The sequence below is a fragment of the Tamandua tetradactyla genome, chromosome 12 (genome assembly GCF_023851605.1).
Source record: "Tamandua tetradactyla isolate mTamTet1 chromosome 12, mTamTet1.pri, whole genome shotgun sequence".
NCBI lineage: Eukaryota > Metazoa > Chordata > Mammalia > Pilosa > Myrmecophagidae > Tamandua > Tamandua tetradactyla.
In genome coordinates, this window is record NC_135338.1 from 28,737,860 (window position 1) to 28,752,851 (window position 14,992).

The 14,992-nt window shown below is 38.0% G+C and overlaps 1 pseudogene; it reads right to left on the reverse strand.

Annotated features, from left to right (window-relative positions):
- Positions 1 to 7,434: 7,434 nt before the first annotated feature.
- LOC143651284 (zinc finger protein PLAGL2-like) lies at positions 7,435 to 9,413 on the reverse strand (annotated as a pseudogene).
- Positions 9,414 to 14,992: the final 5,579 nt, after the last annotated feature.

A 14,992-nucleotide genomic window follows, 5' to 3' on the forward strand; every position in this document is an offset into this window, starting at 1 on the left:
TTGGGAGTATGACCAAAAGAGAAGGAGGAATTATAACAGAGAAGATAGGATTTAACAAACAAGTATGACTGCTGAATCATTATAATGATATTTCTTTTAGTTTCCAGTGTTTGGGAGTAACAAGGGAAAAAGCTGAAGATGTGGAATGGTAACCCATAACAACTTTGAAAACTGTTCTGTAGATACTTGTTAAAATGTCCTTTGAAGATTATTGTTTTATATAATATGTTATATTTCACAATTAAGAAAACATTAAAAAATGGAATGGACTGTGTTCTGGTTCTGGAGAAGATGGAGTCAACACATTTCAGAATTGAAAAATACAATCACTGAAATAAAAAATATAATGGATTGAATCAATCAAAGACTGGAAATGAGACTAGAATCAGTGAACTTGAAGACTGATCAATAGAAATGTTCCAATTTGAATAACAGAGAGAAAATACAAAGAAAACGAACTAAATCACAGAAGATGAATAAAAAAATCAATGCAGGAATGAACAAATATTTGTCAAAATAATGATAAAATTTGCAAAACACATAAACTGAAGATTCAAGAATCTGAGTGAACTACCCAAATAAAAACAAAGAAAAAAATTGAAAACAGTCATATAGAAATAACACATCAACTAGAGGGGAATGGCAATTCAAAGGGGAGCACAGTTATTGCCAGAAATCATGGAATGAGAAAGAAGAGGCACAGCACTTTCAAGAACAAAAAAAGAGATCTGTGAACTCAAAATTCTACCTCAAGCAAAAATATTCTTTGGAGTCTAAGTGAAATGAAAATATACTAAGATGTAGGGAAAATGAAAGAGTTTATTTCAGCACACTTACTTTGAGGACTGGCTAAAGGAATTCTTAAGACAAAAAATGAAATGAAAGTGGAAGAAGGAATGGTACATTAGGAATGAGGAAAGAGCTTGGTACATTAGCAATGAAGAAAGTGCTTGAAAATGATGCCTATACAGTAAATATAATAGGCTTTTATTCTCTTCTTCAGTTTTTAAAATTGTGTTTGACAGTTCAAAGCAGAATTTTAATTGTTTTATGTCATTCTCAATGTGTGTTGAAGTAATACTTAAGACAACTATGTCATAAAGTAGAAAAGGTGTAGGCATGTAGTGTGGTAAAGTATCTACATTTCACTTAAAGTGGTAAAATGTTGATACTGGTAGAGGTGATAAGCTATGCAAGCTTGTTGTAATCCCTAGAGATACTGTTAAATATAATATTAAAAGTGATATGCTAAATACACTATAAAATGAAAATGGATTATTTAAAGTATTGAAGTAACCCAAAGGAAGACAGGAAATGGGAAACACATTAATGCAAAACAAATGGAATGAAAGAAATCAATGGCAAAAATGGTAGACCTAAATCCAAAAATATAAATAATTATGTTAACTATAAATGGTGAAAACACACCAATTAAAGCATAGAGGTTGGCAGAATAGAAAAAACACATGAGCCTATTATAGGTTGACTGCAAGAAAGGCACTTCAAATATGATATATGAAATTAAATATAATATTGGAAAAGGTTATTCCATGAAAACACGGTATCAAGAAAGCTGGAGTGCATATATTAATATCAGACGAAGTAGACATTGTATCAAAGAAAACGCTATATTAAAGCGAGCACTACACAGTGTTAAAAGAGTTAATTCAACATGAAGACATAACAATTTTAAATATTTATGCCCCAAACCACAGAGCTATAAAACACAAGAAGCCAAACTCAACAAAACTGAAAGGAGAAATAAACAAATCCAGAGTTAAAGCTGACAACACCCACAAATCACATTTAATAGTTGATAGAATGACTAGTCAAAAATGTCAACAACTATTTTGAAGGATTGAAGAATACCACCAACTGATTGGCTTTCATAGGACACACCACCCAACAACAGCACAATACATGTCCTTTTCAAGCACCAGAATAGGATATTCACCAAAATAGTCAGTATCTTTGATCATGAAATAAACCTAATAAATGTCAAAGAATTGGAATTATACAAACTATGTTCTTGGATCATAATAGAAACAAAATAGAAATTAATAATAGACAGGTGACAGGTGACAGGAAAATTTCCAGACACTTGAAAATTAAAAACACATATAAATAATCAAAGGGGAAGGCTTAGGGAAATTAAAACAACAAAATGTACTGAATGAAATCAAAATACCACATGTTGAAATATGTGGAATGCAGCTAAAGCAATGCAGAGAGGAAAAGTTATAGCACTAAAAATGTTTAAGTCAGACAGAAAGGAAAATCTCATATCAAGAATCTAATCCCCCACCTCAAGAAATAAACCCAAAGGAAACCCAATGAAGGAAATAATGAAAATAGCAGGAATCAATGGAAAGGAACACAGAAAAATAATATAATCAATGAAACCAATTTTTGAAAGATCTGTAAAATCATGACTACCTAGCCAAACAGATAAAGGAAAATGAGGAAACATATTTTGAATATGGTGAATGTTCCACACACATTAGAATTATAATAAGAACTACAATGAAATTTTTACACGTAAATGTGATGTTAGATGAAATGGACCAATTCCTTAAAAATCAGAACCTACCAAACTTGCCCATAACTAAGTGAATAATCTTAACAGTTCAATATATATTAAAGTAAATAAATTGATAATAAGAGAGTTTTTGGAAAAGACGTAAAGCTCAGATGGCTTCACTGCTGAATCTTACTAAAAATTAAATGAAAAATAAAACTAATTCTACACAATGTCACCAGGCATTACTGTAATAGAAAATGCAACATACAGAATGTAAAAAAAGCAATTACAGACCAAATTCCTCTTGAGTGCAGATGGAAAATTCACATTATAATATAAGCAAGTTGAATTTAGCATTTTATAAGGAAGAAGTACATACTATAACGAAATTGGACTTTTCAGGACAGCTTGTCAGTCCCAATAAAATAATCAATGTAATACTTCATATTAACTGACATTATTTTTTTGCAGAAAAAATACCTAAGAAAATTCAGTACCCATTCATGGTAAAAATGCTCATCAATTTAGGAACAGGAAGGAACTTATTCATTCTGATAAAAAGCATCTACAAAAACAGGCCCAGCATCATACTTAACCTATAAAATCAGGAACAAAGGAAGCATGTCCTCTCTCCCAACTCTTTTTTCAATGTTGTACTGAAAATTCTAGCCAGCACAATAAGACCACAAAAAAAAAAAAAAAAAGGCATGCAGATGAAAAGGAAAAAATAAAACTGTCCCTGTTCACAGTTGATGTGTATGTTTAGTTAGAAAATCTCAAAAATCTACAAAATAACCTCTTAAAATTAATGCCTGACTTTAGTAAGTTCCCAGGACACAAGTTCAATGTACAAAAGTCAATCTTATTTCATATGCTACCAATCAATAAGAAGATAAAACTAAAAACACAATGTCTTTTACAATTGCTCCAATAACATGAAATACATAAATCTAGCTAAGTATGTATAGGAGCTGTCATCTGAAAGCTAATAATATACTTATTAATACTAATTAAAGTAAATCCAAGAATATCTAAATAAATGACTAGATATACTGTGTTCATGGATTGGAAGACACACATGGTAAAAATGGCAACTATCCTCAAATTGATCTAAAGGTTTAATGTGATTTCTATCAAGATAGATAGACAATCTCATTCTAAATTTGATGTAGAAAGTCAAAGCAATTAGAATATTCAAAACAATTTTGAAAGAGAATAAGTTGAACAAATTACACTACATTATTTTAAGAGTTACTACAAACCTTCAGTCATTAAGACTCTGTGATATTGTTGAAAGGATAGAGCATCAGAAATAAACTCACACAAGAAAATATGACTGACTTTTACAAAAATGTACATACAAATCAATGAAGAACAGGGAAATACAGACTTTTCAACAATGATTTTGGAATATGAGTACATTCATAGGGTCAAGGAAAGAAACAGTGGAAACTTCACATCTGGTAAAAAAAAATAATTCGAAATGTTTTATAGAACTAAATTTGAAGTAAATTATAAAAGACTTAAACCATAGAATACAAACTTTGTGTGCTAGAGTTAGATTTAATATTCTGAGGCATAACAGAAAAGGCATTATTCTTATAAGAAAAAGCTGATAAATTGTACCTTGTCAAAGTTAAATTACCAGTGGCAGAGTTCTTGCCTGCCATGTGGAGACCCAGGTCTGATTCGTGTTGCCTGCCCATGGAAAAGGAAAAAAAAAAAAAAAACATAAAAAAATTTAAATTACTTTTGGTACATTCACACAAAAGCAGTAAACAAATGTTCATTGCAGGTTTTGTTTGTAATAGCTCAAAAGTAGAAACAATTCAAATGTCTTTCAAAAGGTGAATAAAGTAAAGTGTATCTATAAAATGGAATAATACTCAGCTGTATAGAACAACAAACTGTTGATTGACTGGAACTCAAGGGCATTATGATGATTGAGAAAAAGCCTAACTAAAAAGGTTACCTAGTGCATGATTCCATTTATATAACATTTTCCAAGTGACTAAATTATAGTGGAGAACAAACCAGTGTTTGACAGGGTTTATGTTTGAAGGAGATTGTGAAAGTTAATGGATTTTTTGTGTGATACAACAGTTATGTATCATTGTGGAGATAGTTGCACAAACCTATATATACGATAAAATTTTGAAGAACTACACACCTAGTAAATATTAAATAAACAAGCAAATATATGAATATATAATTACTTCCTAAGTCAAACTCATAATAATTTATACAAGAAGAGGCCTAACAAAGGGAAAGAATGTTGAAGAGAATGTATAAGGAAATCTTGAAGACTGTTTCTCTATCATTATCTCAAAAAATAATCAATCACTGAAGAGCAGAGCAGAAAATAACAGATTGGGTATGCTTCAGAGTTTTATGGCTCATCTATAGCATGTTCTTCTGGGTACTGAACAGTCAGGAATGAGGGGAGACTGGGTTGCTTATTTGATCACCCCCAGGCCTTGGTAATCTTACCAGAATCCAAATAACTCTTTGTCTCTTATTTCTGAGCTTATCGAAGGTGGCAGATGTTCTTTTCTGTTATTGAGACCTCATGAAAACAACAAAGATTTTCAAAGAAAATCCTGGAAATGTGAATAAACTATGGAAGTGTGCAATGGCTGGATGAATTTCAGAAATTTTATTCTCAATGAAATCAGCCAGGCATAAAACTATAAATTCTACATGATTGCACTTATGTGAAATTCTAGAAAAGGCAAAACTAATGTATAATGACGAAAAGTAGACCAGCAATTTCCTGCATCAATGGATGAAGGAGTTGACTACAATGTGGACCCAGGGTATTCTTTCATCATTCAGAAGGCCTTGATAAACAACTCTTTTTTTTTTCACATGAGTAGGCGCTGGGAATCAAACCCAGGTCTCCGGCATGGCAGGTGAGAATTCTACCACTGAGCCATCTTCATACTGTCCAATAAACAACTTTTATAAAAATTTTTTGAAAATGTAATTGTATAAAATATTGGAAAATCTACTTTAAGAAAGATATGCCTTGTCCATTTTCTAACGGCACTTGTATTTTACAATTAAAAATCTTGCTTTATATAAAACCAAAACTACTCCAAGAAGTTATTCACCATGTGTAAATGTGCTAGGTTTTTGTCTTGTTATTTTCTCTCTTTAAATAATATGGCATTTCAGGGCAGGCCATGGTGGCTCAACAGGCAGAGTTCTCACCTGTCCTACTGGAGATCCGGGTTCAATTGCTGGTGCCTGCCCATGCAAAAGTAACTAACTAAATAATAATAATAATAATAATATGGCATTTCAAAGAGTGGCTGCAAAGCCTTGACCACTGGAAGGCAGGAAGGGGCCTAAGGAGGAGTGGTGTTTCAGGAGTAGTGCCAGATACTTATAGGTGGAGTGCTGTGTACCAGGAGAATCAGCTAAGGACATCAACTGACAACTGAAGAAAAGGGACTGGAATACATCTCCTAACCCTTCAAGGTGCACTAGATGAACACAGTGAATAGATCCTTCTCAGGACCAGAGCACCACTTTCCATTACCATAGACCCAACACCCCAGTGGTGAAGGCCAGAGCCAATTCCTTCTATAGCAGATTCAGAGCCACGGGAGAGACCAGGGTGAGGTCCCAGATGAACATGGACTTTTCTGGTCAACACCTGCTTAAGGCAAAATTTATTACATAAATATCCTGTTTGAAAAACAAAATATTGATCTTGTACATATAAACAAGATTGTTTAAAAAATTGTGCTTCAAAACTGCTCCTCGAGAACAGGGCAGGTGGAAAAGAGATGTAGAGCACAGCTACTAAAAAGAAAAGAGTGCATTTAAAGTGCTACGAGAGAAAGTTCAGGACAGCTGGAGAATTTCAATTTAGGACACTATCTATGAGTAAAAAAGTAATCACAACTGTTTCATGGATTTCCATTAACAAAATGCTATTTGTAGTAGATTAAGGGGGATAAAAACTCACTGACTCTCCTTTCCCAGCCTCTCACCTCTTCATGGTGGTACAGAGATTCTTTGAACCTAGCCCCCAAGGACTGCACTTACTTCTGACCTATTACTCTGCACGGTAGGAGGTACACCTGCCTCTTTGAGAGCAGCTTATGTCTGATGAGTCTGGGAAAGGCTGCAGGGAAAGGGGTTTTACCCTTTTTGTTCTCGTTTGGTTTTCATTGCATGCCATGGTTCTCATCCTGAGCACTTGCCTTCAGGCTCTCATAGCCTCAGTAAGTGTACTAAGTTGGTTTTGTTTATTGAAAGTACGATAAAGGTATTCTTATTGATTGACCAACCAGGCCAATAAAGTTTTGTTGTTTTTTGTTGTTTTAATTTAGGGAGGAAGTTTTAAAAAACGGCTGGGTGACTATGGTCCAAAAAAAAAAGATGAGGGCAGATGCTCTTCTTCACCAACAAAATTGGAGTGATAGGGAAATTCCTAGTTGGTACGAGGACATTGAGGGAAAAGGAAGGGGGATACAGGAAACACGGGGTAATCTAGAAGAAAAGACATGGAGCAAAGATGACCATAGGAGTAATGGGGAAAGCAAGACCTCAGTTATGAGGTTTTAAATAGTTGCTTTGTCTGTCTGTGAGTTTGTTAGCATCACTAATGGGAGTAGAGAATTCAGGAAGGAATGATAAAGAACAGGCACAGATGAACAGAAAGTCTCATCTAGTAACAGTCCATAAAAAATAAAAGTAAAATAGCAGAAGACCTATGGTATTCTATCTTTCACAGGGTTGGGGCTCAAGGCTCTTCCTGGAATTGATCCTGGAGCCTGAACCCCCAAACCAAAAATATGAAACATTTTTCTCTTTGCATCCAGCTCTGAAAGCTCATAGGAGATTCAGATGGGGTGGATACTGAGCTTCCCTGACAGAGCTGAGGTCTCACTGGGGAGCAACTAGAATGCCTGGTGGAAATCAAGTAGGGTAGCGGTGTTGACGCCAGAGGTGAAGATGGGGTGGAGGTGGCGGTGGGCCAGAATTGCAGAGGTCTGAAGCTCTGTAGACCTCTAGCCCCTGGGGCACCCTGAGGCTGAGCTTAAAAAGTGGTAGAAAGCCTATGCTTTGGCTTCAGAGTAGCCCATGACAAGTCCTCCTCTGGCAGTTTACATGAGGGCAGGTTGAGGGAAGAAAGCCCAGTAAGTGAAAGCAGTCCACATTACCAGTACAGAGGGCCTCAGAGAGTTGGCTGAGTTCTTAGTGAGCAGTGTTTCATCTAGGAGAGCCACAGCTCCTGCTGACTGAGGTGATGTGGGCTAGGGACCAGCAGGAAACAGAGACAGGCTTCCAGGAAGTTCTACCAAGAAGACTATCCACCTCCACTTAGGGCATTTTGTTGGACAAGTATGAGGTAGATCCAAGCTGGTATTTTGGAGGAAGCTGAGCTGGGGAAGAGAGAGGTAAGGATCCAGAATATAGCTCACACCCATGGGCAGCATGTTGTGCATCAGGAAGTGTGGCACACCTGTGCCAGGCATGGTAGGGATGTGGGCACCATACATGCCAATGGGCAACAGGCCAGGAAAGGCCTTGGCCCCTGTGGTAGTTTGGTTCAGGTGTCAACTTGGCCAGGTAAAGGTGCCTAGTTCTATTGCTGTGGACAAGAGCCAATGGCATGTGAATCTAATCTGTTGCTGATAACATCTGCAGTCGGCTAGGAGGCATACCTGCTGCAATGAATGATATTTGATTTAATCGGCTGGTGCTTAAATGAGAGAGCTCAACGTAGCACAGCCCAAGCAACTCAGCATACCTCATCTCAGCACTTGCAGCTCAGCCCAGGCCTTTGAAGATGCAGAAAGGAATCACCCTGGGGAAAGTTGTTGGAACCCAGAGGCCTGGAGAGAAGGTCATCAAAGATCACCCTGTGCTTTCCCACGTAAGAAAGAAACTCAATTGAAAGTTAGCTGCCTTTCCTCTGAAGGACTATACATCTTTAAATGAATAAATCCCCTTTAATTAAAAGCCAATCCATCTCTGGTGTGTTGCATTCTGGCAGCTAGCAAAGTAGAACAGCCCCTATCATGTCCAGAGAGGCTAGGCACAGCACGGGGCTCAGCTCTTCCTTTACACTGACTGTGGAGCTACAGCTAAGCAGGCCTAAAATGTCCACTGGATCTGCCTTAACCTCGAGCAGCTCCTATGAGTGAATCGTTTTGACATGTCCTGCCAGGTGATCCTTGCTGGGCACAATACTGACACAGGAAATCCTTCTGGCATGTCTGCACCTCTAGGTGCCACCACACATCCTGATAAGTATAGAACTGCCAGTTGCAGTGGTTGAAGGGGTGCTTCTCTTTGGCACTGCCTGTTACCTGGCATGAGTGGGCTTTCAGGTACTCTAGCTTGGCCTGGGTACTCTCAAACGACTGCAGGCACAATTTGCAACTGAGGTTACCACTGCTGGTAGCATGCATGGCCAGGTGGTACTGGTAGCCCAGCTTTGTATTGTATTGTAATTGTATTTGTATTGTAATTTCAACTGCATGCAGAACAGTGGAGGGCCTCATTGTTGGGGGTATGGGTCTGCAGGTGGTTCTAGAGACGATCCTTGTGATGAAATCTTACCACAGTACATGTACTGATGGGGTTTCTGGGCCAAGTGGGTGGCCATATGCCTATCCAGCTTGTACTTGGGGGCAAAAGTCTTGCCTCAGTGTAGCTGAAAGCAGCTATATGGTCTCTGCTCTGGATGGGGGGGCTGTGAGGCCTCAGCTTCTCCCCACTTGAGAAGGGCATCTCTGAGATTTCACACTGGCACTTCACTTACTGTCCGGCCTCCAGACCCAAAGCCTAGGAACTAGTTTCCAGCCCGCTTTCTCCACCTGCTTTGCATCTTATATCTAGTGGGGATGATGCTGGTGAAAAATGTGATCATGGCACGGCTAATAGCAAAGGGCTATGTTATCCAGAAAGCCACCCCATCAGCTCCACAAAGGCTCTCTGCTCTGTCACAGTCTCCAAAGCGGCTTTCAGAAAACAATCTCTTTGTGAGCTCGGGGCTGTACATTGCAGCCTGGTGACTCTCCAGCTCCACCAGACCTGCTCAGGCCCAAGTAGTGGCAACGGTCAGGCCAGTGTGCAGTGCATTGTGGGACACCAGGGAACTATTTGTGGTGATGGAAATATTCTACATTTTAACTGTGGTGGCTATAGTGTGAATTTATTGGACTGCATATTGTAAATGAGTGAATTTCATTATAGCTAGGTTTATATTCCATTAAAACTGAGGATAAAATAGAAGAGATTTGTAGATAAATAAAAACTAAGTACTTGTCGCTAGCAAATTAGCCCTCCAAGACAGGTTAAAGGAATTTTAGCCTGAATTTTAGACTGAAGTAAAATGATAACAAGGGATGAATAGAGTGTGTAAGAAATGGTAAATAGGATGGCTTTGTGTTTTTATACCCTTTTCAACTCATCTGTGTATTTGAAAAAATATTAATAACATATAGTGGGGCTTATAAGGTAGGAAGAGGTAAAATATATGGCCACAATCACACAAATTAACATTAGACAGAGAAAATCATATTGTTGTAATTTTCCTACATTTGTCATGGAGGAAACATTAACCTAATGGTAATTAGGATTGCATAAAAGAAAAACAATAATATGAAATTCTTAAATACAGTAAAAGTATATGATAAATTTCAGCAATGTTCATCATTAGGAGAAAAATTCAGCAAACTAGGAATAAAAGAGAGTATCCTCATTTTATGAGGGCACCAAAAACAAGCTAATAAACATGTGCCTTCATAGTAAATGGTGATATATTGAATGCTTTTTCTCTGACAATAGAAGGACGTCATCTCTGATGACATCTATTCAACATTTACTGAGGTAGTTGCCAGTGAAAAAAGAAAGGAAAAAAATAAAAAATAAAAAGATTGGAAAGAATATGTAAATCAGGTTGTTGTTTTGATGCTTTTATTCACTGACAAGGGCACCATGATAAAGTCTAGCCAAAAATTTTTTCATCTAACTTTTATTTCTGCTTGAGCTGTTCTTATTTTCAAAAAATTATAACTGCAAACACCTAAGCTGCTGAACACTCCAGCTCCTGCAGTTACAACCCTCTCGCCTGCAGTGAAATATGAAGTCCTGAGCCAATGAAAACGCCAGAACCCATTTCAGTGTTTACTTCAAGTTCCTGCCTCATGGCAGCCAGGTAATCCCCTTCCCAGAGCATGCGCACTAAGCCTACAACCCTGACCTTACTTTACCTTTGTTCATTATAATAAATTCCTTGCCTCTGGGTGGGACTTAGATGCCATTTTCTGAAATGTAATGTATGTAGAAGCATGTTCTAGCACAGCCAGTGACTACACATGCTCAGAACCAACTCTTAGAAAAACCCCTTGAATTCTTTGGAAATCCCCTTGCCCACTTGCTCCAGCCACTGCCAGCACACAACTTTTGTCCCCCTATAAAATATTCCCACTCACCTCCCTTCAAAGAGAAAGTGGCTTTAGGAAATGAGCCACCCTTCTTCATTCTTTGATCAAAGAATAAAGTTCTGTTCTGCTTTACTGAATCCAGTTTCATTCTGTTGTGAAACCACATGACCAGGAGACCCATTTCTGGGGTCTGATATAAGGAGTGCCGGTAACAAATTTTGGAACTCCACTGGGGCTGCTTTGGTTCTAGGCTGTCCTATTTGCTGTCCTGTAACTGGAGTGCCCCTCCATGAGTCCTGCAGCCACAAAAGAATAGTGGTCACACTGAGTCCTTTCTGAGTTTTACCCATTTTGTGGACCCAGGCAGACAGGACGGGGAGTGCTGTTAGTTTACTTTCGGTTTATAACAGAACTAGGGGAAATTTAAGGTTAGAGAGTTTCAGTAAACACACTTGAGGATGTCTGGGTGAGGATGAATCAATTAGGGACGCTTGGCCATAGGATTCCAAGACCCAATTGCAAGGACCCAGGACAAAAGGTAGGAGACAGCTGTCTTAAGTTTCTATAGCCCCAGGGCTGGGCCCAGATTTTTGTATTTTTTCCTCTCTCTCTCTCTTTCTCTCCTGTACCTCCCCAAAAGCTCCTCCCCTGTTTCTCCTTTCTTTGTCATAAGTCCCCCCCCCATCCCTCACTCACCACTCTGACCTTCCTGACCCTTCACATAGATCAAGCTAATACTCGACCCTTTCCTCTTTGCTTAACCAGAGAGCTCTGGAAGCCACTCTCACCCCATATACTCTTTTGAAGGAATCTGACTGGTGCTGGCGGGAACTATCCGAGTGTCAGAGGAAATGATGACTAAGGCCCTGTGAGCCCCTTATCATTTATTTTCTATACCACTAACGTTTGGCCCAGACTCCCCTAAATCCTGGGGAACCTCACAGAGAAAGCTGGCCCATCCCCTCACTTCTCCAGGTTTTTAATGCGGTATTCAGCCTTATCATACAACAGCTTCTGTGGTTAAGATAAAATATCTCATTCCTTGTCCCTTCTTTGGTGTTGGAGGATTCCTTGGGAAAGGAGAGATGATCTCTGACAGAGATTAAGGCAGAGGCATTAAAAAACTTGGGCCCCCAAGACCCATTAGTAGCTGACTGTCTAATTCATCCCGTAGTGGCCTGACTGTAGGAACAACTAAGAAAAGTAAACTTAATCTGGCTCAAGGCCTGTGGAATTTGTGTCCCTAATAACAATTGGGAACTGCTGTTGGGCAGTTGGTCTCACATAAAGAAACCCACCTCTCTAGTATGGGAAATCAGGCATCAACCTCGATGCCATAAGAGAGCCTATTGAGGTTCATCCTAAAACACTGGACCTCTTTTGAATACCATCCTTCAACTGAATTTTCTGCAAAAGATCCAAAATTTGGAAAAAGATCCCTTGTGTTCAATTCTTTGTAGCCTTGTAACTAAGTAGAATGTTACAAAAACTGGTGTCACTGTAACCCATTTTCCTTTTTAACATAACGTTCAAACCAGACAAATTTTGATATTTTACTTTCTTAAGGCGAGCCCTAAAATGATATCTTTTTATTTCAAGCTAAGAGAAAAGATTTGTTCTTTACCCTTATAAAATTGGGGTGCTAAAAATAATTAATTTAATATGTTATGAGTTGCATGAGAAGTGTTTAAAAAATATTTTAACCTTCTGTTGGTCAAGTTTACATTAATAAAACATTATTCTATATTAATATTTTAAAAGACTATATACAATTTCTAAAAACTTAAAAATGTTCTGTCTGTGCTATATCCTAATATTAATCTGCATGATGTTACACAATAGTATTATGTTGTTAGTCATATTTTCAGTTATTTGAAAGATGATATAATGTCACAGATGTAACCAATTTCTCTTATCAGTTACATTATTTTACTCTGATACTTATCTGGAGTCTTTACCTCAAAACCCAGACAAAGTTTCCTCCTCAGAAAAAAAAAAAAAGAAACATAAAACGAGAAACAAGGCAAATCTATAATTATGTTTTATCTGTTAATTATCAGAACCCCAGTAAAAATATAAAAGGAAAACATGAGGAAAACTTTTGCTGTATGGACTGTGGTTACTAACCTAAAGATAAGTCACTGACAAATGTTTTGTTTCTGGAAATAATTTCATTTGGAAGATCTTCATAAAAGAATTAAGGCCTAGACTATAAGCTCTTAAAACAATCTCATTTGTTCCTGGGTTTCACTTGCTAATATGAAATTCTAAAATGCTTTTCTCTTCATGTATAACCTAGTAATTCCCTGGAATTTTGAGTATTTGTGTAATACCTTGGACTCAGAATTAAAGGAGCTACATTAATTCTAGAAAAGGACTCCATGTAGCCACCAATGAAAAAGCTAAAGAAAAGATCAAATTTCAATGACTAAGGTGAATCAGAACACAAGATAAAAAGTGATATTATCTATTTTTTGGAACTTTCATTCATTCGGACCAAGGAGGAGAGATTCATTTTATACAAAATCTATATTTTTGTGACTTTGATTTAACCTGACTAGTCAGTTTATTTAGGCAACCTAGCTTAGTTTTATTTAACATAAACTTTATGTAAAATATTTCCTTCACTCACAATCCAACCTGGACTGACATACAATCCCTCCTGAACATTTACTGATGGGAAAGGAAAAGACCCCTGTCTTAACAGAGCAGAAGAGGAAGAAGATAAAGAAAATCAGGACCATGCTTAGCCTTCCCTGACAGTGATCCTGAGTAGAACTATCTAGATGATCAGGACAAAAAGAGGGTAGAACACAACTGGAATATGAATATGCATCTGAAGGGTAATGAAAGCCACTAGGGAAAACCCCATAAATTGGAACAGGATCATAAATATCGACCAGGCACCTCAAGAAGAGGTTTTAGTCTTCCTTGAGAGATGAAGAGAGGGTCTAAGTTTCTACAGAAGTCTGCCTTAGGCCAAGACTTTCTGAAATCTGAAGACAGTGGAGTCCTGAAAGCATGCTTTATTTCACAAAATGCCCCAGGCATCTGGCACAAGCTAAAGAGATTAGAGTTAGAGTCTGATTCCCCCATGTTTTGGCTGGGATTGGTTGCCAATAAGGTGTTGAACAGCTGAGATAAAGAGGAGGAAAAGAAAGAGGACAGAAAGGCCTAGCAGAATTCTGCCCTGATGACCGTTGCCCTCCAGTGTCAGACAGGTAAATTGGTAAGGGCATTAGCCCTATGGAGACTCACCCATTGGTGAATGGGCTCCCTTTGCCCAGGAAGAATGGAATACCAAGAATTCTAGGCCACAACCAGGGTACAATATATAGATGGAAAGGGCACTGGAAAGGGGATACCCTTTCACCTCTGAAGGGTCAAAGGAGGACACCCCAGACTGGCACCCAACACAAAAGGGCTTCCAGATAGTCCAGATAGATGAGGAATGACAAGGCCAAGGGTCTCCTCACCAGCTTCCAGTTATATGACCACAACCCCAAAGAAGCCCAGCTGACATTGGACATAGGGGGCAAGCTTATCTAATTCTTAATTGACAATGTTGAACACCAAACCTGGCAAATTCACCCAACAAAAATATAATATAATGGTGTACTGGGAAATGCTAATAGTAAATTATTTATAGAGACCCTAGCGTATAAATTATAACAAGCTCTGTTGTTTTCCTTCTTGTATGTTATGAAGTGCCCCATGCCTCTATTAAGAAGACATCTCTTGGGTGGGCAACAGTGGCTCGGTGGCAGAGTACTTGACCTCCATGCCGAGACCCAGGTTTGATTCCCGGAGCCTGCCCATGTCAAAAAAAAGAAGAAGAGATCTCTTACACAAGTTAGATACAGTACAAAGAAATAAGTTACAAATAAATGTTCCCATTTCACAAGGACACAAACTCATCATGCTAAAGACCAAAGGGGAATAGAAAGAGACGTGTTGTATTAGTCAGATTCTCTATCAGAATGGGAAGTTTAAGTTTGATTCTTAAAATGTACAGGGTTCCTATTGCGAATAATGGAAATGTTTTGGTCATTACCAAGAC